The 23,799-nt window shown below is 42.9% G+C and overlaps 1 pseudogene across 1 annotated transcript in view; it reads left to right on the top strand.

Annotated features, from left to right (window-relative positions):
* The first annotated feature begins 2,287 nt into the window (after positions 1–2,287).
* The window catches only part of LOC309622306 (leucine-rich repeat-containing protein 37A2-like), a 54,553-nt pseudogene continuing 33,041 nt past the window's right edge, over positions 2,288–23,799 (top strand). Inside the window, exons 1-6 of the transcript in view lie at positions 2,288–2,399; positions 2,780–2,959; positions 6,137–6,259; positions 6,635–6,792; positions 7,769–7,868; positions 18,802–18,873. The product of the transcript in view is annotated as a leucine-rich repeat-containing protein 37A2-like (transcript). The remainder of the gene's footprint in view (positions 2,400–2,779; positions 2,960–6,136; positions 6,260–6,634; positions 6,793–7,768; positions 7,869–18,801; positions 18,874–23,799) is intronic.

Raw genomic sequence — 23,799 nt, forward strand, 5'->3', positions numbered from 1 at the left:
TTCTGAAACAAATTTATTGTGCACTCTGATTTTTTTCTATTCTATTTGTATTCAAAAAGAGTATTTCGTGTTTCCCTGCTGGTCATGGCCTTGAAACTGATTTCACAATTCACTGACACCTCAGTGACAGCCTGCAGTATGAAAGTCAGAGAGCTATAGATAACTTTGCTAGTTGGGTTCAGGTGTTTACTTGGTGTGATTCAACTTATAGGATAGGATAGAGCAGCCAGGAAAATAAAAGCACCTTCTCCCCACAGCCACACCCCCAGCAAATGCTGCATGTGCGACTAAGTCCGAAGCGGACTGGTGTGAAGCGCATCTAGAGAGTAACGTGTTTCCGCCCCGCGCCGCTCTGCAGTGTTTTCACTGCACGAGGGCACTTGGCCAAGGGCCAAGAAAGGTGAACGGGGCTGAAAATCCTGCCTATACTCCATGCTAAGCCACATGCAAAGGTCTCCCCAGAGACACGGGGCGGGGGCCATTTTGGAGGGACACAGAGAACTTCTGGAAGGCCAGCATGCATGGAATGATTTTCAAGATCCCGGGTCTGTGGTGATTTTGCTCATTGTGCTTATGGACTGAGATACCCATTTAGTCCTAATAAGACCAGAGATAACACATTGTGAGAGAGATGAAAAATGACATGTAACACTAACAGTGTGTGTTTTCCTCCAAGGGGCTTTTTTCGATTCCTGCTGCGTAAGAGAAGCTCAGGGGAAAGTGAGAGTCAGGTAAATTTGAAGGGGATATAGTACTGTGGCGAGAGAAAGCAGGGGAGATGCTGAATTAATATTTCCCTTTCTGTGTTCCAGGAGGGCTTTTTCGGGAGAAGGCGGCCACTTTGGCTTAGGGATATGTATAGGCCTCTCAACGCCACACGCAAGGAAAACATGGCACAAAAGCTACACGACAGGGAGTCTTCTGATGAGGATGAGATGTACTTCTATAAGGATGTACCATAAATGGTAGGGGACAATTTAAAATTCTCATCTAAAATGAGGAAATAATGAAAACTATCATTGTTCCTTTCAAAAGTAAAAGCCTTGGCATTATTCTTCTTACCCCAGGGAAGTCATCAAAGCCCCAGCAGAGAAGCTTCTGGCTGCATATTGGGTTGATGAAGAGGCGGGTGAGGAAAGTGAGACCGCACACGAGACAGCCACAGAGTGAGCCCTGTTCTGCCTCAAGCCACCGGTAAATTTTATTTTCTAATATCGGCTTCTCAGCATTGCTTGTAAAATACTTCTTTTTCTTATATTAAAGTGTATAAACTCATAACCAAGTCTAACCAGGTGGTAAGGAATTAAAATGTAAATAGTTGAATATTTATATACCAATAACAGGGGCCTGCAAGAAGAAGCAGAGCTGAAACTAGAATCCCTCATGGTAGCCAGTACTTCCACAAGAGGAAACGTGGGCAAAGGAGGATGAGTAGAAGGATGAAGAGGGGCTTCCCTCCCTTGTTTCCCCAGTATCATCAGTCCCTGGGAACTGGAAAACATACCATCCTCAAGGGGCATAGATGAGTAAATCAAATAGCAATTTATTCTGGTGCTCTCTCTCCTGGTTCATCAAGTACCAGTTATTTACAACATGCTCGACCTCCTGCCCATAGAGGACCATCTACTTCTGGCCCCTCTCGTACGGTCATTGGGGTTGCCAGAATATTTGGATCACTGGGCCTCCCTCCACTGTGGAGCCAAGGCCTGACTTTTCTCCCAACTTCTCAAACTCATGTACAGCTGTGTACCCTGTGTACCAAGGTAGGGGGTTCTCCACCATTTCAAGCTGGTGGAAAATTCCCATTGTGTTGTTTTCTTTCTTTAAAACAAAATCCCAACCGTTGGATAACTAGCAGGGAGGTGCCAGAAAGACAGGGGAAAGAAGAATGTGTGAGAGCAGCCATTGCCCAAGACGGCCCTCCTCAGGCCCTGGCCTCTCCTGCCCCCACTGCGGGTCAGCTGTGTGCTGCTCGCCTCCCTCCAGCTCAGCCCAGCACCAAACCTACCCACCTCCTGCCTCCCCCAGCACAGGCCCAGGGCTGCATGATTCCACGTGATTATATAGTGACAGTGCCACCTGTGGAAGGGGACCTAGAGGCAGAGACAAGCCCGAAGTGGGAGAGGTGAGGGAGAGGTCCGAGCACCGCCCTTGTCCCACTCCCAACAAACTGGCTCCCCCCCTCAGGTTTCCGTTATAAACAGCGCGTGCGGAGGCGCGCGTGCCCAGGCGCGCGTGCGAGGCGCGCGTGCGAGGCGCGCGTGCACAGGCGCCCCGAGCCGCGCACGCGCAGTAAAGGTAGGATGGTGGCGTTGGTACCTTTTGTGGTTCCCATCGTGGGTGACAAAACCTTGTTGGTGTGGGAGCTGAGCTCTGGACCCACGGCCGAGGCCTTGCAAGTGAGCCGAGCCGGGGCAGAGGGAGGGGTGGAGGAAGCCACCTCGCGCCTCAGTAACTGGGCGCCCCGGGGTACTGCTTCAGCACCTCATCTGCCTGTGGTCTCTGCTGAGAGGAATCTTAGTTCTAGAGCCGACCTGAGTAGTCAGCTCGCCCCCACAGATTTTTGAGAGATAGTTCCCAACAGCCGGCATTGCCTCCTAATGCTTCTCGAAGCTTAGGATTTCAGAGGGAAACCTGTTGCTGAAATGAGAAGTGTTTGGAGTTGCAGGATCACCACAGTTGCCTGCGGCGAAGGGCTGGGGGAATAGAAAGGAACGGGCGGTTTGGCTTCCTGGGCGTGAAATTTCCTGCACTTACTTAGCATGGGCCCACCCTACAGCATTCTCTGTTCACAGTCTTCTCCCAGTTTGGCCTTCTGTATTCGGTCCGAGTCTTCCCAAACACAGCAGTGGCCGGTCCTGTGTTCTATGCCATCATCGAGGTTTATTCAGCAAGGGATGCCCACAGAGCCCAAAAGGCATGCGACCAGAAGCAGCTTTTTCAGACATCTCCAGTGAAGGTGGGTCCAAATGTGGAATTCCTCGCTCTACTGGGATGAAGTGCTGAATTTAAAACTAATAGGCCATCGGGAATTCCCTGGCGGTCCAGTGGTTAGGACTTTCACTGCTGAGGGCCCGGGTTCAATCCCTGGTCTGGGAACTAAGATCCCAAGGGGGGGGGCGGGGAATAAAAGGCCAACGTTTGTACAGCACTGTGGTGTACAGAATGCTCTCAGATGCACTGCTCCACTGATCCCCCAGTTCCCCAGTTCTTTCTTTCTTTTTTTTAGATGAAGAAACTCGAACTCAGGATGGTTAAGTGACTTACTTAAGGTTTATGACAGTAAATGTGGAAACTAGAGGCCAAACCCAAACTGAACTGATGTTAAAGCCCATGTCATTTTATGCTGCCCCTTAATTTAAGAAATCTTCACAAGAGTCTTCCTTATAGTTACTTTTATGTGGATTTTAAATGTGTGAGGTTGACAAATTGTTTTTTAAGTTAATTAATTAATTAATTAATTAATTTTTGGCTGCGTTGGGTCTTGTTGCTGCGCGCCGGCTTTGTCTAGTTGCGGCGAGCGGGGGTTGCTCTTCGTTGCGGTGCGTGGGCTTCTCATCGCGATGGCTTCTCTTGTTGCGGAGCACGGGTTCTAGGCACGCGGGCTTCAGTAGTTGTGGCTCACGGGCTCTAGAGCACAGGCTCAGTAGTTGTGGCACACGGGCTTAGTTGCTCTGCGGCATGTGGGATCTTCCCGGACCAGGGATCGAACCCGTGTCCCCTGCATTGGCAGGCGGACTCTTAACCACTGTCCCACCAGGGAAGTCCCGAGCTTGACAAACTTTTGTCAGATGTAACATAAAGGAGGCTTCATCATCATCATCACTCTCAAATTGCCTATTCAGAACTCCCTTCAGCTTCCAGAAGATGGTTAAAATATTCTTTAATGCATTGTAGAAACCTTATTCCATATTAAGATGCCATCCAATTTTACTTCCCCAGAATTAACATTTCATTATGTGCCTCCATTCAGCCACCATTCCTTTTTCAAGGACCTTTTCAATGCCTCTGAATAAGTGAGTGAGGCTTCGATTTCCCAGACCTTTCACTTTATAATTGTGTGTCTTCTCTGATTGGCTTCTTGCTCTGGCTACTTCCTACTGACCTTGCTGCCTATTCTCACCCCTATTTCTTTACTCACTGATTTCACCTTTATTGAATCTGAGAACTCTCCTCAGATGTGACTCCAGGTACACTACCTCCCACTTCTGTACCCTGTTTAACACCCTCTTCAATCCTGGCTGTACTCCCTGGGGTTGAAATGATTTCGTGTCAGACATTCTTTAATTTGCGAACCCTGCGACCATTTCACATAACCCCTCAGATATTATGGATGGTCCTGGAAAGATTATGAAACAGTTACTTGGTATCAGTTGTGAGTAATGAGTTCTTTTCTTATATTGGACATTAAGACCATTCCATAAGCTTAAGTTCTGAGATTGTCACAGCATAAAGCCCGTCACTGATAGAGTAATGAGGAAAATGTTCTACAAGTCACTATAGAGTTGAGAGGAAAGGGCATTCGTATTCGATTTCTTTATTTAATGCAGAGCCTTAGCTTACTACCCACACCCCCGAAATTGTTACGTACTTTAATTATGCGTTCTCTTTAAATTTTATTTATTTATTTATTTGCTTGCACCGGGTCTTAGTTGCAGCAGGCGGGCTCCTTAGTTGCGGCTCAAGGGCTCCCCAGTTGCGGCACGTGGGCTCCCCAGTTGCAGCAGGCAGGCTCCTTTAGTTGTGGCTCGCAGGCTCCTTAACTGTGGCGTGCAAACTCTTAGTTGCAGCATGCACGTGAGACCTAGTTCCCTGACCAGGGATCGAACCCGGGCCCCCTGCATTGGGAGCACGGAGTCTTAACCACTGCACCAGCAGGGAAGTTCCAATTATGTCTTCTTTTATTCATTAGCAGGTATATATACTTCTTATCTTTTTTCCCCTGTATTTTTTATAAATACAGACAAGAGAATAACATCTTCAAATAAAATGAAGGAAAGGCCTAATGTATCTGAGTTTTTCTCAGTAGCACGAAGGGAAATGTTTGCCAGCAAGAACTGTGGCAAGCTTATCCCAGATGTCAACTGTCTCTACTACCCAGGGGCTCAGAGCCCTTCTGAAGCTTCCTAATTGTCCAGGACAGCTCCATTATGACTCACCATACAGGGCCTAGCTTCCCTGTTTTAAACGTTGCGACACTCAGCATTTAAAAATTAATCTCCATTTCTCCTTCCCAGCAGGCAGCTTCAGTTGGAGAAAGTAATTTCATTTTCTTATGTACTCATTCATTCACTCAGTCAACAGACCATCCCTCCTCTATTATGTGCCAAGATGTATGCTTGTTTCTGGTAACAAGGAAAGAATAATATATGGTTCCTTCAAGCACTTAAGGAGCTCATAAACTAGTGACAGAGGAAGATGCACAAACACATCAATAAAGAATTAACAATGCTTTGACTTTATTTGTATTATTTGAATGTTTATGACTATATTTACATACTGCACCCTGTTCAAAATGGAAATAGACATTTAAGAAAGAACTAGTGATGTAAAAACTCCACAGTAATATGTAAGTTATTTAGAGAGTTAAGACTGGAAATATTTGCACTCTCAAAGAAGCTTGTTAATGCAGATGAACCTCTAATTCTTTTGGTTGCTTTATTTACATTCATCGAGGTATACGTATTCCCTCTTCTAACAGGGGTTAGTAACTTGGGGAGGGGGTGCTACAGATTAAGGTCCTAATTCAGTGGCAGGTCCATCTTATCTCCTCTTCAGGTCATATTCTCAAGCAGGAGCTACAGGATGAGACGACTAAAACAGTTCACTTCCTTTGCTTACCCCCAGCCCCATAACAGGCTTCTGCTGGGCTTCCTTGCTTGCTTTCATCATCACTTTCACCACCAGAGGTCAGGGAACCTTCCGGTTAATCAGGGGCCCTGGAAATGATGCAGAAAAGTACTGACTTAAAAATAATAAATAACATTTATTTAGGGCTCACTGTGAACTCATTGCTTAAAATGTCCTACTTAATCTTCACAACCACTCTATGAAATTGGTATTGATAAATCTCAGGTATATCCAAAATAAGTCTCTATGTAGGGTTGTGATATTTTTAGGTCTTTTATGTCTTCAGGTTCGTCTCGGCACCAGACATAAGGCGGTTCAACATAATACGCTTGCCCCAAACAGCTCCAGATGCCAAGAATTGGCAAATTACTACTTTGGTTTCAATGGGTGGTCAAAAAGGATCATCAAGGTAAACTCTGTAGATTTTCTTTGACTAACCAGACTCCTTTCAACATTGAACTCCTAGACTTTAGAGAGAAGAATGGAACAGGGCTATGGGGAGGAGATGTGGGAGGCTTCCACACGGAAGTATCTGAGCATTGGCCTGCCACCTAGAATTAGTGATAATCTCAATGACTTGGATGGTGGTGTCCATAATTTTCTCCAGTATTTGTATGGTATATAATAAAAAAGAGTTGTCCATATCTAGTCATTCATTTGCAAGTCTCACTTGATTTTGAAGCTATAGCATACCTCAACTATTACCTGGGATTGCTGGAGTTTAGTTTTAATTTCTAACAACAGAATATTTGGAAGTCTAGCCTTTCATTCAAAATCCTAACAGCTTCAGGATCTTTCTAACCTTGAAGAAAGGGAAAATGAAGATATTGTGACACCACTTCAGAAGCAATAGCCTGAAGTTCTTCTGTGCTTCAGAGGTGGTGTTGCCCTCCCACGAGTGCAGGAGTCCTGGAGTTGGCATGGCTGAGGAAGGAACCTTTGGATAAGTTGGAGGAAGGTCTGTTTTCCAGTATGTGTGTGTGTGGGGAGGTGAGGGAGTGGGATTGCTCTTTTTTCCTTTCTTTCTGAAACTCAACTTTTCAGATACATCATCACCTTTTCTAAGCAACTAAAGCCCTGGGCAGAATTTTTCTGCCTGACAATATAGGTTTTTATCTTAGGCGATACCTGACAGCACCTTAAACTTTAGAATTTTAGAACTGACTGCCTGCCAAGAAGCTTAGGAGGAGGGAAAATTAGTTAGTTTTTGTTTTTGGTTAATAATTTGTTTTGTGCTAAAATAGTCCTTCAAATACAGATGTCTTCTGGCCTTCAGTTATCCCAACAAAATCATTGTCTAAAGATTGAAATAAACTCTTGTGTAAATGTTCAGTCCTTTGCCTCCTATAGAAGGGCCTGAGCGGAAAAAGTAAATGTAGATCCCTAGAAAGGGGATTCCGATTGGTACTGAGTTTTTTCCTACAATCCATGGCACTTGGGCTTAGGGTTTTAAGTCAGAGGCAGGGCTGTTAGCGAATGGAGTAGAGGAGGCTCCACCATCCACCTGAGTGGGTGATGGTTGAGGAGAGGCCAGATCATCTGCACTACCACCAAATCTATCTCCCTGTATGAATCCAGCCCTTTACGCACAGGAGAGCAGGGTCTGTAGCAGTGTAGCCTCAGCTTGTCCATTTGAAATCTGTGAGTCATATGAGATTTGTGCCACGTCCTTGGTTTGCATTTCCCGTCTAGTTAGTATTTTAGGAACTTCCAGAATAGATCTGAGCAGTGAAACTGTGCCATGCCAGGGTATACCTACAACAGAGACATTCAGCTGTACCCCAGTGTTGTGCCTGCCCTTAATCACTAAGGTAGTGAGCTAAGAATCACAGATGCTTTTTTAGTTTTAAACATATAACCTAGAAATCAGTTATTCAGATGATAGGCATTTTAAATTCATCTGTTTTGGTTGGATTTAGGGTCATTATCATTCCTTATGAAAAGGAAGGTAACCCAGAAGCTTGCTATTCAGAAGACTATGACAGATGCATTCCAGAAACTGCTGATTGTGGTTTTAGGTAAGACCTTTTTGACTGTTCTTGAAGTGCTTCAGTTTCAGTGAGCAAAGAAACTTATCTGAAAAGTTAATTGGATGAAAGTAATGGTTATCTAAAACATTACATATTCTTTCATTCACCAGATGCTTTCACAGCAGCAGTCTTAAATTTGTTCTTTGTGGCATTTATGAGAAAAACGACAGCAACTATTATTGTCCCCAGTGTTGAGATGTAGAATGACTTGCCTCAGTTCATACAGAAAGTGTTTGGTCCCGTTCTTCCTCAATTGCTTGCTTTTCATACAGAATAGTGCAGTTATAAGCCTTGGACACCTGTGTTTGAGTCCTAACTTTGTCTCTTAGATTTTGTTGTTGTTGTTGTTGTTGTTGCAATTTTAGGTTTTTCTAGCCAGAGACATTTGAAGGTATTTAATATCTCTAAGCTGCAATTTCTTTATCTGCAAATAGGGTTAGTAATTCAGCTTATCACCTAATGGGGGATATTGTAAGAGTAAATGAGATGATGAATGTAAAAAGCTTAGAACTATGCCTGAAACATAGTAAGCAGACAAAATATATTGACTATTATTATTATCGTTGTTGTTTTCTTGTTGAAGAGTTTATTAGATTATGTTTTTGGAATCAATTTAATTTCAGTTTTCATTTCTGATATATTGGGTGAATATGATTCTTTTTTTTTTTTTTTTTTTTAGGCATCAATTTTATACACATCAGTGTATACATGTCAATCCCAATCGCCCAATTCAGCACACCACCATCCCCACCCCACCGCAGTTTTCCCCCCTTGGTGTCCATATGTCCATTCTCTACATCTGTGTCTCAACTTCTGCCCTGCAAACTGGCTCATCTGTACCATTTTTCTAGGTTCCACATACATGCATTAATATACGATATTTGTTTTTCTCCTTCTGACTTACTTCACTCTGTATGACAGTCTCTAGATCCATCCACGTCTCAACAAATGACTCAATTTCGTTCCTTTTTATGGCTGAGTAATATTCCATTGTATATATGTACCACAGCTTCTTTATCCGTTCGTCTGTTGATGGGCATTTAGGTTGCTTCCATGACCTGGCTATTGTAAATAGTGCTGCAATGAACATTCGGGTGCATGTGTCTTTTTGAATTACGGTTTTCTCTGGGTATATGCCCAGTAGTGGGATTGCTGGGTCATATGGTAATTCTATTTTTAGTTTTTTAAGGAACCTCCATATTGTTCTCCATAGTGGCTGTATCAATTTACATTCCCACCAACAGTGCAAGAGGGTTCCCTTTTCTCCACACCCTCTCCAGCATTTGTTGTTTGTAGATTTTCTGATGATGCCCATTCTAACAGGAGTGAGGTGATACCTCATTGTAGTTTTGATTTGCATTTCTCTAATAATTAGTGATGTTGAGCATCTTTTCATGTGCTTCGTGGCCGTCTGTATGTCTTCTTTGGAGAAATGTCTGTTTAGGTCTTCTGCCCAGTTTTGGATTGGGGTGTTTGTTTCTTTAATATTGAGCTGAATGAGCTGTTTATATATTTTGGAGATTAATCCTTTGTCCGTTGATTCATTTGCAAATATTTTCTCCCATTCTGAGGGTTGTCTTTTCGTCTTGTTTATGGTTTCCTTTGCTGTGCAAAAGCTTTGAAGTTTCATTAGGTCCCACTTGTTTATTTTTGTTTTTATTTCCATTACTCTAGGAGGCGGATCAAAAAAGATCTTGCTGTGATTTATGTCAAAGAGTGTTCTTCCTATGTTTTCCTCTAAGAGTTTTATAGTGTCCAGTCTTATATTTAGGTCTCTAATCCATTTTGAGTTTATTTTTGTGTTTGGTGTTAGGGAGTATTCTAATTTCATTCTTTTACATGTAGCTGTCCAGTTTTCCCAGCACCACTTATTGAAGAGACTGTCTTTTCTCCATTGTATATCTTTGCCTCCTTTGTCATAGATTAGTTGACCATAGGTGCGTGGATTAATCTCTGGGCTTTCTATCTTGTTCCATTGATCTATGTTTCTGTTTTTGTGCCAGTACCATATTGTCTTGATTACTGTAGCTTTGTAGTATAGTCTGAAGTCAGGGAGTCTGATTCCTCCAGCTCCATTTTTTTCCCTCAAGACTGCTTTGGCTATTCGGGGTCTTTTGTGTCTCCATGCAGATTTTAAGATTTTTTGTTCTAGTTCTGTAAAAAATTCTTATATAATAATCGGCTACGTTTTTGTGAGCCTTGAAAGTGGTCATGCTACTGAATAGCGTTGATTGTGTTCCCTATCGAGTTATACAGCGGTAAGAATGTGACAGGCTGTGCCCAAAGGAAACTCTATGATTAGTAGATTCCCGGAACAGAATTGCTCCCCTGCTTCACAGCCCTGCAGGCGTAGAGACTGAGAAACCCTAGCTAAGTTGTCAGAGACCTTATTTGCTTGTAAGAGTTGACCCTGGATTGGTCTTGGCCTTCCAGGCTGGGCAGTCCTTCCAGTGAAGTTTGACTTCCCTGGTCATCAGGCAGAATCTCCATCAGCTGTCAACTCTGGGTAACAACCTTTAAGAACCAAACTAAATGTCTGGGTTGTTTGTCCCTAATATGCAAAGGTATTCCTTATATGTACTCAAAACTCCTTGGACCAAAAAGCCTGGTGGCTCTAGCTTGCCTTGAGGAAAGCTGTATTGTCCAAAAGGCACATGGGCCAGTTTCTGCCAGTAGAGTGTTCAAATGCTCTCTCTGTCTGTCTGTGTCTCCAAAGCTTTGTTCATTGTATCTGGTAGAATTTTGGTCCCAAGGAGTAGGCACTTGCCTTGCTTCTAATATGAAGTATCTATTATAGTCCAGTGGTATCTATCCCAGGTTTGAACTCACTTTGACCCCCACCTAATGCCTTCCTATTTACTTGTATTGTGATTGAACATTTTTGTTTCCACAGCTTTTCATTCCTTTGTCATTATTCCTTAGTTCTTATTTCTAAGATCAGAAAGGTTTTTGAACCAAAGTTGACACTTCTTATATATTTTTTCACAAATAATTATGATAAAAACTGAAGTGTCAGATGAGGGAACTTCTAGGAAAATGCTCTTATTTTCTGCTTTTAGAAATCAAAAGAATGTCTAATTATCGGGTGCTACCATTGTATACAGGAAGTTTTAGAACAAGAAAACTTCTGAATTGATCCTTGTTAACTTTATTTCAGAAGGTGGTAAAATAGCTGTGGCATATAGACCCTGTGACGAGGTCACAGATGATGCTAGAACCGAAGAGGAACTACAGGGTTTAATTCAAGTATGTGGAGATAAAAACTCAAGGGGTACACAGCCAGTGTAGCCGTAATTCAAAACAACCAGCAGGATTTGGAAGACTTTGGCATGTCTACTCAGCTCTGTCATCCTTCGGAAAATGTGAAACTCTGAAACTGCTTTTGAGGCAGGGAATTTCTAGGACTTCTCCAAGTCCCGAGCCTTGTCTCTGGCCCCTTATTTGAAGTTTGGAGAGCAGGATTGAGGGCCATCAGTGTACGTCTACAGTTGTGGACACAGGAGAAGACACAGGCCTTTTAGAACTCCCCTCAAATAGAATTGCAGGGATTTGGGAACAAAGTAACTATGGCCTTAAGTGTGATTATGCTACAGTGTTTAAAAACTATTCATGCCTTTCAAGTAAGGTATATTACCCAGATCTCAGCATCTCATATATATCTTGTGTTAAATGTTTTGCAGAAGAACCTTTCTGTAAATCAATTATATGGATGCCTCGAATTAGGGATTAAGTTGTCAATGTAATTGCTAAAAGAAAACATTAATGTACTGCATATAGGATTTTTATTAAAAAGGAGCAAAAAATGTGTTTCATGTCATTGAGAGCTTAATTTGGGGCTAGATTTCTGATTACTTAACTCACCCCAATGTTGCAAAGTTTGTTTTGAAGGGAAGAAAGTAGAGAAAGAAAAGGTGGTTATGTTCTGAAAAATGTAAAAATTTTGAAAGTTTTTCCTGTACAAAATAATTAATTTAATTCAATTTAAATCAGTCAAGGAAACTTCAAACATATCCATGTTTGGGCTTTAAGAAGTCTAACTTCCTGTGAAATGTGAGAGGAAAGGATTCCGTATTGATACTAAAGATTTCGGAAACCTGATTATAACCACAGATCCATTCCTAAATGAGGCCAATCTTGGAATCAGTTCCATTTAGAAACCATTATGTGCTAGGCACTGGAAATAAGATGAAGCTCCTTCTGTCTTGGGGTTTAGGTGTTAAAGGTGTACCAGACAATTAAAAAGGACTAAAATTAAATAGATTATGAAAAGGACTGTGAAGAAAGTAAACTGGGTGCTAGTTAGAGTATTTCAAGAAAATTACTTAACATGCTGACTTTAACATTCTAAGTGTCTTCTCCGCGTGTGCACACAGGGTAGACCTCTGAAAAGTGACACTGTAGTTTTTTCTAGATTAATGGCTCTGTTGAGACAAGGTGGGATGGGGGAAGTTTTCCCATGCTAATGTAAAGGGCCGTTCACTTGGTTTTAGACTCTCTTTCCCAGAATGAATTGCTCACCTGCCCCAAAGCCCTCCTACAGAAGTTCTGGAGTCATCACTGATTCAGTGGTAACGGCTAATAATAGAGTGGTGAATTAATAATGAGACGTGAATACTGAGAGTTTGGAGGAAATGGCAACATTTTAGAATAACTGTAAGGTGTGTTCCCCTCCCGCCACCCTAACTGGTGCTCATTTTGCAGGTCAGCTACTTTTCTTGTCAGCCGTGTGGCCAAAGGGGGGAAGAATGCCTCTCAGACTTGAGCTTTGAGGAGGAAGGGTTCACATTGCCAGAACTGGACTAGCACTTTTGAATTTCCCAGAATGCCAGGTCCTGTGGTTTCCTTGGGAAGCTCTGCATCCTTCCCAACCCCCCGCCACCCCTGGGCCGCTGGAGTTTGGGGCCACTCGGGTCTGCAGCCCAAATCCCGCCTCCTTGTTTGGGGCCAGGGAGGGCAGGGAGGGCTTGGGAAGAGGGCCCGGCAGGAGGTAATTGTCGCTTTTGCAAGGGGAAGAATGGCTTGCGCCCTGGGGACTCTGGGAAAAAGGCCCACTCTGGTGGCGCGCATTGGATCTCCGCACGAACCTAATAATGGTGGTGGCGGAACTAAACACGTCATAAATAACGGGTGGGGCGTTAGGCGGGGGAGGGGCGCGCGGTTGCTGACGTGAGCCCTCGCGTCGGCGCTGGCATAGCAGTTCAGCTCGGACGCAGGATGTGGCTCCGGCTCCTCAGTGGCCTGGGTCACTGCGCCTGGGAGCCGCCGCGTGTTATGTCCCGGCTGCGCCTTTGGTTGCCACGGCTCTTCGTCATGTGGCAACAACTGTGGCTAGTAGTCCTGGCAGTTCAGCCTCCGGAGTGGGCCCTGGACCCCGTCCAGGTGACACCCAACCCCGCGCGGCTGACCGAGGCTTGGTCTTCATACGCCTCAGACCCCCCTCCCAAATTGCCCCATGCCCTTACACCCCTGGCAGAAGCCGGGGGCTTTAATTATTTGACGGCCTCGTCTCCAGTCCAGATGTTGGCCCCGCCTCATCAGGAGTTGACTGAGACTGAGGTTCCATACGCGGACACGGATTCGGTTGGAGAGCTGCCTACAGGGCCAGATCAGTTTGCTGTTCCACATCAGGATCGGAATAACAAGCAAACCCAACATCAAAAGCTCCCAGAGGAAGTTCCAGTGCTGGATTGGAATCAGAATCAGGCCTTGGTTCTGCCTTCTCGACACAAAAATAAGAGTAAAAATGTACATCCAGATCAGGCTGAAGGTCACCAGTCATTTAAAATTCTTGTTCCACCTGTAGGTAGTAAGAGCTCAAAACCAGTGAAGTTTATTGTTTCACCCCCAAACCTGAAGAAAGATCTAGTTCAGCATCAACGGCTTGCCAAATTTGTTGGAACTACAGGCCAATTTGAAGGAAAAATTCAGGGTCTAGAACAACAGTTGCAGGGTGATTATTTAGATCCCAGTATGGATGCCTTTTATCCTGAGGAGAGGCTACCTACAGATTTTCTGGGGAGCCCAGATGAACCTCCAGAGCCCCCTGAGGAAGCTGAAATTTCTCCATCCCAGCAGGAGGCCCACACTCGTCATCCAGAGCGCACTGAGGAGGCTGAATCTTTACCCCAGCACGAGGCCCCTGCTCAGCATCCACAGACCCCTGAGGAGGTTGAATCTTTTTCACCCCAGGCAGAGGCCCGGGCTCAGCCTCCAGAGCCCGCTGAAGAGGTAGAGCCACCTCCACTTCAGCAGGAGGCTCCATCTCAGCCTTCAGAGGCCCCTGAGGAACTAGAAACTTCAAGTCCTCAGGAGGCCCTAGCCCAGGCTTTGGAGACACTTAAGGAGGTTGTAGTTCAACCAGTAGCACATCATGGGGTAAATGAAGCTCAGCAGTCAAATTTGTACCATGTCACTGTTAAACCTCTGGATCTGGCACTTACCATAACTCCACAGGTCACTAAAGAGGTTGAACCTTCTCCAGTCCAGCAGGAGACGCCATCTCAGCCTCCAGAGAGCCCTGAGGAGGTTGAACCTCCGCCAGTCCAGCAGCGGGCCCCATCTCAGCCTCCAGAGCTCCCTGAGGAGGTTGAACCTTCTCTACTCCATCAAGAGGCCCCAACTGAGACTCCAGGGTTCCCTACTGAGTATGTACTTCAAATTCCAGTGAGTGATGAGGTAGCATCTCTACCTGGCGTTCAGCGTCACGCTCATTCAAACTTGCCCAGTGTTACACTTCAACCTCTGGATTTGGAACTTACCATCACTCCAGAGCCCACTACGGAAGCTGAACTTCCTACAGCTCAGCAGGAGGCCCTGGCTCCACCTCTTGAGCATCCTGAGGAGAGAGAATCTTCTCCAACCCAACAAGAGACCTTAGCTAAGCCTCCAGAGCCTCCTGGAGAGGTTGAGCCTTCACGTGAGCGGGAGCAACCAGCTCCGCCTCCAGAGCCTTCTTCAGGGGAGGTGGAACCTTCTCCAACTCAACAGGAACAGCCAGCTCAACCTCCAGAGCATCTCGAAATGACAGTTTCACCTCCAAGTCACCATCATGCTGAGCATTCAAACTTATCCAGTGTCGCTGTCAAACCTGCAGATGTGGAGCTTACCATAACAAAAGAACCCACGCCAGAGGTGGGACCTTCTCCAAATCAGCAGAAGCCTTCAGCTCAGGCCTCAGTGCCCCTTACTAATGCAGAATTTTCTACAACCCAGCATGAGGCCCCCACGCTGCCTTCACAGCCACCTGAGGAGGTTGAACCTTTGCCAGTTCAACAGGAGGCTTCAGCCCAATCTCCAGAAGCCGGTCCACATAACAAACCTTCAGTACAAGAGGAGACCCCAGCTCAGTATCCAGAGCATCCTGGAGAAGAAGTTACACCTGCCACAACCCAGCAGGAGACTCCAGATCAGCATCCACAGGCTCCTGAGGTTGTACCTTCTCCACCTCAGCAGGAAGCCAGAGCTCAGCATCCACAGTCTCCTGGTGAGGTTGAATCCTCTCCAACTCAGTCTCCAGAGCTCTCTAATGTGACTGTAGTTTTCTCTCCGGAGCATCATGTGACAACAGTTTCTCCTCTAGGTCAGGATCAAGCTCAGCTTCTGCAGCGGCCCGATGTCACTGTTAAACCTGTGGGTCTTGCACTTATCGTAACTCCAGCGTTCACTAATGAGGTTGAAACTTCTCCACCCCAACAAGAAACCTCGGCTCAGTCTACAGTGTCCCCTGAGCAGTTGGAACCTTTGTCAGTCCAGCAAGAGGTTTCAGATCAGCATCCAACCCCCACTGAAAATGTTGAACCTTTTCCAGTTCAGCAGGGAGCCCCAACTCAACCAACATACCCCGAGGTGACATTTCCAAATCCAGAGCATGTTCAGGCTCAGCATCCAACCTTGACTGAGGTCACAATTCAACCTTTGGACCTTGAACTGACCATAAGGCCCGAACCCACTAAGGAGGATGAACCTTCTCCAACCATGCAGGAGACCTTAACCCAGCCTCCAGAACCACCTAAGGAGGTTTTTGTAGCTCAGCCTCCAGTATATCAGAACCCAGTAGTTCCAGCACCAGATCAGGATCACACTGAGCCTCCAACATCACCCAGTGTCAGAGTTCAACCTTTAGACCAGGGGCTTACCACAACTCCAGAACCTACTACAGAGTCTGAACATTCTACAGCCCTGCAGCAGACTACAGCTCCCCCTCCAAAACACCCTGAGGTGACACTTGCACAGCCAAACCTGACTCAAGTCACAGTTCCACCTGGGGACCTGGGAGTTAACATATCTCAGCAACCAAGGCCATCTGAGACAGTTCCTTCGACTCAGTATTCGGTACCCACTGGTCTTCCTGGTGTAAAATATACCCCAGAAAAGAAGCAGCCAGAACAGAATGCCACCACAAACATCAGCATATGTGAGCTCTGTACCTGCAAAAATGAGACACTGTCGTGTGTTGGTCTCAGCCCAAAGCAGAAGCTCCACAGAGTGCCTGAGCCAGAGCCTAACGCCTACAACGGCACCTTCACCATCATGTAAGAATCGCCTTGCCTCATTTGTTCTCTGCATCCTGCCTGACATGGCAGCCTTTCTTCAGGTCTTCCTGGGTCCTCCTTATCTCCCCAGCCCACATTGACTGACTTTCTGTTTCCACCTTTTGTTTGTCAATGATTCCTTGTCTTCATTCTCCTTCTTACTATTTTTCCCTCTCCTCCAGTCTTTTACTTTTAATTGCCCTTATTTTTTTCCTTCTCCATTTTTTTACCCCATTCTTTAATTCCTTAACATCTACTCTTCTCCCCTCTTTACTCCATCCTCTTTACAGCGACATGTCCCTCTCCCCATCTCATTGGTGGTAATACAACAAAGTGGTTAAGAGTAGAGATTCCGGAGCCAGACTACCTGGGTTTGAACCCAGGTCTGTCATTTATTAGCTGTATGACTCAATTTCCTCATCTGTAAAATGGGGATTATGGTAGTCGTCCTCTCATAGGGTGACTCCTATGACTCCTAAATCTCCCAATGACTCCAATCTCATTGGGAGATTTAGATGAGTTAATATAGGTAAAGGTCTTCTATCAGTGCCTAGCATATATTTTAGTGTTAGCTATTATTATTATTCAATCCCTCAGTTATATCTAGAACTCATCTTTGTCCCCTGGCTTTCTATATGTAGCACCCATTTTGTGCCCAACCCAGGGCTAAGTACTGTGGGAGCCACAGAAGTCTATGGCATTGTCTCCAGAACATGACAATGACAAGTGGGGAGAAAGGGGATATGCCTTAAAAGGGAGGTAATATATAATTAAGTATTCAGAGAAATACAGATAGGTGCTGTAATTCACCAGAACCTGTAATCACAGGGGTGTGGAGGTCACGGAATGCAGCATGGATAAGCTAAATCTTTAGCTGGGACTTAAAGATTGGCTGTGATTTGTCAGAAAAATAATAGACAGTACAGTCTAGGCAAAGGTGTGACTGCAGGGATGATCAGAATTTAATAGATTAGTCTGGCTGTAAAGAATTGGGTTAGGCAACAATGAAAGATAGGATTATGAAAAACCTTGGCTATCGGCAATGGGGGTTTGGAAGTTACGCTCTGAGATATGGGGAGCCATGCAAGTTTTCAAGCAAGAGAGACAAATGATTAAAACAAGAGGCTGATTTTAGATTTCATATGTAGAGCGATCTAGAGAGGAACGCTTGATTCAGGGAGTCCAAATAGAATGCTTTAGCAAAATCTAGGAGTAAAGTGAGAAGGGGCCAAATTAGAGTGGTTGTGATGGAAGTAGAAAGAAAATCCTGGGAGTACTACAGAGGAAAAACGGACAAGATGTAGTAATTGACTAGAGTTGGGGGATTGTAGTACAGGAAAGAGACAAATCACATGTGTTGATGGGCAGAATGATGGTGGTATAACAGGTGGAAATCCAGCAGTTGGCAAGCAGAGTCGGTTTGAGGGAGATGAGTTCAGTCTTAGGCATCTTTTATTGGTGAGCATAAAGCAACCAGAAGGCTCTGTTTGAGTGGAAATGTCCCTCAGGCAGATGGGCAGACAGGTATCCGTTTTGACTTATTTCTGACTCGCGTGAAAAATGTGCATATAAACTGAACAGTTACATTGTTGCTGAGGGAAGAGGACAAAGCTAAAGCTGAAGATTCAAAGTCATCCACTGAGTGAGTGGTTCAAACTGAACCTCAGGCGTTTAACAGCTTCTCTTAAACATGTCTAATTCATGGATACATTCTCACTGTTTAAAAAAAGAAATGTCACAGAAGTATATAGGATAAAATGTGAAAATTCCACCCCACCTTCCCTACCACCAATAAGGTAACTCCTGTTACTGTTTTGATGTGTGTCCTTCCTTCCGAGCTCTTTCCTTTGCATTTTGTTCCCCTAATGAGGTAATAACTTTACTCCTTGCTCAGTAACTCGTGCTTTTCCCTATGCAATATGCTTAAGAGAGATTTTCGTATTAGTCCCTCTAATTTCTAATTGCCCGTATCCTTCTAACACCTGGACAGATTCTGAGGGCACTGAGCCAAAGCTTTGGTGTTGCCTAGCATAGGATTTCTTTATATTCATTTGCTGATATTGATAAATGTTTGCCATTTTTCTCATTGATTTGTAGGAGTCATTTTAGACACATAAGTGATTTTGGAAAAAAAGTAATTGGCATTATGTATCCAAGAAATTGGACAGATAGGAAGTTCAGGTTCTGAGGAGATGCCTCATTGTTTGTGCCAGTGGCCTCACAGTATGTTTTTATTAATTGTGCACACCGGGAAGCTGATAAGCTGTGGGAATTAGAAAGCTGGTCTTTTCTGCATTTGAATATTCCCCACACGGTGGCCATGATTCTTTTCCTTATTCTCTACATTCTTTTCCTACCTATTCAAGGATATGAACTGTGTTTCTTCACAGAAATTTCCAAGGAAACTCTATTTCTTACATTGATGAAAGTATATGGAAGGCATACCGCTGGACTGAGAAGCTGTGAGTATACTCTCCCCAAATATGAATACAAAAAGTTAACTGCATTGTAAGATCCTTCTTGGTCCAGAATTTTGAGGTCAATACCTGTGAGAAAAGGTATTTCCCCTTCCATATCCCAAAGCAACCTGATGATTGAAATTCTGTGTTTATTTTAAAAATTAAATTTGGCAGGACCTCTTTAAAATCAGTAAGAGACAATTTAAACTTACTTTCCATTATACAAGTAATACATGATTATATTCTCAATAGATAACAATGAAATAACAGGTATAGTGAAAACCCTCCTTGTGCCCTAATCCCCCACCCACTACTTTGAGTTTAGTATTAATCCTTGCAGACTCTTTTCCATACGTTTGAGTACATACATACTTACAGATAGCAAAATAGGTTTGTGTGTTTTTCTTACCTTTTTTTACGTAAGTAACATCCTGCAACTGGATTCCTTCATTTCATGATATGTCTTAGATTTCTTTCCTTCCCAGTACATAGAGGGTTACCCCATTCATTTAAACTCCTGCATAGTATTCCATAGTATGAATGTATCACAGTTTAATAATGCCCCTATTGAAGGATGTTTAGATTATGTCCAGTTGTCTTGTTACTTGCATTGCTGCAATGAATATCCTTGTACATGCATTTTTGTGAGCCTGGTCATTTATTTCTATAGAATAGTTATCTAGAAATGGGATTGTTGGGGTGAAGGCTATTTAGATATAAAATTTTAATTGCCTTCGAAAAAGTTGTGCCAGCTTATATACTCCAGTCATCCTGCTGTGATGACATTCATTTCCCCACACCCTACCAACACTGGATATTCTCCTTTTTTTTTTTTTTTTTTTTTTTTGCTAATCTGACGGGTGAATAAAAGGGGTCCCATCTGAATTTGAATTTTTCGTATTACTTGTGAACTTAAATATCTTTATATGTTTACTGAACATTTGTATTTCATCTCTGAATTGTCTGTCCTTTGCCCATTTTTCTGTTACTATTTTTTTTTATTGATTTGTAGAAAAAGTCAGTTTAGATCCATAAGTGATTTTGGAAAAAAACATTCAAAGTAATTTTTCATGACAGTCTGTGGTCATATCCTTAGTTCAATTTGAATAGACAAGTCATAAATGACTTCTGAATTAATAATAAAAGACATAACATTCAATCTAAAAACAGGTATTATGACCACCCTTAAAGAGATGCCCCCTTAGTCGGATATCTTATTGGTAAGGAAAAAAATGCTAGAACCAGGCAATTTGTTTTAATTTACAGATTTCGTAAATAGTATATGTAGTTTATATTTCCCGTGATAGTATCTAACTTGGAGATTTTATTTCCCAAACTTGTAAGAAAAATGAAAGTCATTTGGCACAAGAAATAGATAACTTAATTTCCTCTGGGAGTGGAGGGGGGTGGTAGACTGAGGGACAGAGGTAAGAGAAAAAGTTTGAATTGTGTGCTACATATTTTTGGAATTTTGAGATGTGAGTATATATGACATATTTTTAAAAAATAAATTGAAATTAAAAAATTAATTTTTAAAAAGCATGTGTTTGGGAGGCGATACACTATAACATGAGTCTGGTAAGGTTTGAAGATTTCTAAGTCAGCTTGAGGTTTCTACCTTATAAGCAGAGGTTCCTAACTTGAGGTCAGTGTTTCCCCAAAGCAGAATTTCTTTATACCTCCTGCTCCCCCGTGTATACCTCTTTGGCAAGCTACAGAAGCTTATGTTCTTGGGATAATGTTTTATAATGTATAATAAGTCAAACTATATAGAAAAACAAAGGAAACCAACTATATTGAAATAGTTTTCAGAATATTTTTAAAATTAGTGAGACAGTAATAAATATGCTTCTCTTAACACATTAAATAACAAGATATAGTGGTAGGTCTAATAAATATTATAACTCCAGGGTAGTGATGAGAATAAATGATATTTCGAGGTATCTGCAGCATATACGTGATATGAAATGACCTGTGATTTCTATTGGGGACCAAATTAACTATACTGCTGATCTACTGTGGTTTGTTGCCTACATTCATAATGGAAGGAAGTGCTGATTTTAGTTAGAGATTTGTGAAAACTGAGATGTAATTTTATTTCCCATCCAAGTTTGGCACTCTGGATTCAGTCCTCTCTATTCACAGACCTCTGCCCTAAAAGGATGATCCACAAGTCGAAATTGCATGCACACTTTTGCGTGTGTTCAAGAAAGTGCAGTTTTTTAGGGAAAAGAACCATTGCTTTTCTGAAATTCTCAAAGGATTCTTGTCTCAAAAGATTGAGTCACAAATGTAGGGGAGAAGAAAGACATTTCTTTTCCTGTACTTATCCTCATGAGTGACGATAAATGGATAATTTGTTTTAAGTAAAAGTATCTGATAGTTGATAACTTGTCACTTTCTGAATTCATTCAATAAATATTTTTTGAGTATCTACTATATGCCAGGAACTGTTTTACATGCTAGGGTTACAGGCCCAAGAATGAAACAGCCCCAGTATTCCAGTTCTCAGGGGGTTTACAAGTATATAAAAATAAGTATATAAGTATAATAAATAGATAGGTATAATTTCAAGCATTGCTAAGTACTTTGGAGAGAAAGAAAGCAGGGGAAGCAGAGTAAATCAGTTCCAGAAAGGCCTATTGTTTGCATTACATATATAGTTAAATCAATCAAACAAACAAACCCTGAGCCCTCTCAATTTCCTAGAAGTTACAGAGGTGGAGAGAAGGATAATTGTCAATAATACAGAATCAAGAATGAATGTGAAATTCAGAAGATTGCCGTAGACCAGAACCCTGGTCAGAAGTTAGACATGGATCTTTCTTAAATGTTACTTCATGCCTGGTTTTGATATTTTCATGGTGTGAGAAAGTTTTAGATCTGGCTTTAACTCTTGATTCCCCATAGTTTAAAATTTTTTTCCTCCGTCAAAATGAATATTTGGAGTTCTACAGATTAATGTATTTTATTTCAGTTATTGAGTTATTGCTTATTTGAAGCTCCTTTTTGGGTAATTTTTTGGTGACTGACTCATTCTCAGTCTAAACTTTACTTCTAGGCTGAATTTACCGTTGTTATTTTTAAAATTTCTACTATCCTGTCATCCAAACAACTTCACAGAAAGAAACCCCATTAATTTGAAATACATACTGTTTGGTTACCCCCTGTCCTACCATGATATTCAAACTCTAACCAGTCTGGTATGGGCATCAGCCAATCAGAGAAGACAGTGCCATAAAGAGTGGAGGATCAGCCCCATCTCTTTGCTGTACTTCCTGAATCCTTGTCAGCGTTCAAAGTTATAATCAGTATATGTGAGTTCCACTTTTGTGTAGCTTTTTTTCATATACCATCATTTCCTGTGACGTTTGTATGTCATTTATGGTATATACATACAGTTTGGTTATGCGATATGGGGAGGTAGAGCTTTTTCCTACCTTTGCAGGTATGAAAAGGGTTACCATAAATGTCGTTGGACATATTGATTTGGTTTTTTTCTTTTTGGATCATTTCCATGGAAATGTGAAACCACTACTTAGAGGTGAGAAAACAATCAGTCTTAGCACCATCTGTTGACCATTCCCCCTAACATGTATTCTGACAATCACTGCGATTCCTTCTAACATGGTGAATTTCAAATTGAGGTCAGGGTCTTTGAAGCATGCTCAGGGCTCCAAGAGTTCTTTGTGGGAATTGAAGTCTCTTGTGTTTTTGTTTTAGTGATCTTTTAAAAATGTGTGTGACTATATCCTGTATAATATGAACCACCTTAATAACTGAGTTGCAGAGTTTCCAGGTAGTAATATTTTAATTCTCATAAGCTATGAGTAAAGAATTAATTTATGAGCTGGAATTAAGCTATGAGATGGAATTAATATAAATATGTGACCAAGAGACACTGTGAGTGAAAAGCAGAAGGTTTTAAATGCAGAACTCAGTGGAAATAGTTTCACAAGGCAACATAGCCTGTGCTCAGATCCCCAAGGCTCCTGAAGGATGTACCACTGTTAATATCACCTGCAAGGAAGGGGATTCTTCCAGGCACGAGAAACCTACCTCTGACGTCTTATAGAGTTTCTTCTGTACTGGCTCTCTCTACTACTCCCTCACTCCACTCTTGGGATACTGGCTATGTGCCTTCCTGCTTATCAGCTATAAGAAACAGGTGCAAAACACCACCCCCTCCTCCCCACAGCATGTTCCTAGTCTTTATCGTGAGACCAGCGGAAGCAAAGGGCTTAACATTCCTCTGGCAGACCCAGGCGTCAGGCTTGACTGTGAATCGTTCCTGCTCCCTTCATTCTGCATTCTGGAGAAGTCATGGGCTGGATCTCTCAGTTTCCTAATTTATTTTTTAACTGTCATTTCTGCTTCTCATATACTGAGATTTTTTATTATTGCCAACACTTTTCATTTGTATATTCTTGAGTTGATTAATGGATGCACTATCTGCTTACATCTGTCTGAGGGTAATAATTGTGCTATCCTAAGGTCCTCTTGTGCTTTGTTAACTCTGATTCATTGGCTATAAGCTCTTATGTTTGTTTTTGTTTTCTGTCCTTAATGGAGTTGGCTTTCTCACATTGTTTGGTCCTTCCTGAGTGTAATTCATCTTTGTAGTTGAGATTCTACTGCGTTTGTTTCCCAGCTTTAGGGGAGAAGTGAAACGAGTTGTTGGGGCTTATTACTCCCAATGGGTTCCCCTGAGAATAAGGCAGAGGTGGAAGGTGCCTTCTGGTGGCTAGTCAGGGAGTGCATACCCTTCTTCCAGGGTTCTGAGACCTTGCCCCCTTTCTAACACCAATTGCTCCTGCCTAGAGGAAGACACCTTTTGCTGCCTGGATCAAGGGGGAAAGATGTGGGGTTGATGTGTGCTGTAGGCTGCTCCTACCGCACTATTCCAACTGATCACCCTGTAGTAGCTCC

Source organism: Balaenoptera borealis (assembly GCF_965194805.1).
Source record: "Balaenoptera borealis genome assembly, contig: HAP1_SCAFFOLD_2071, whole genome shotgun sequence".
Lineage (NCBI taxonomy): Eukaryota > Metazoa > Chordata > Mammalia > Artiodactyla > Balaenopteridae > Balaenoptera > Balaenoptera borealis.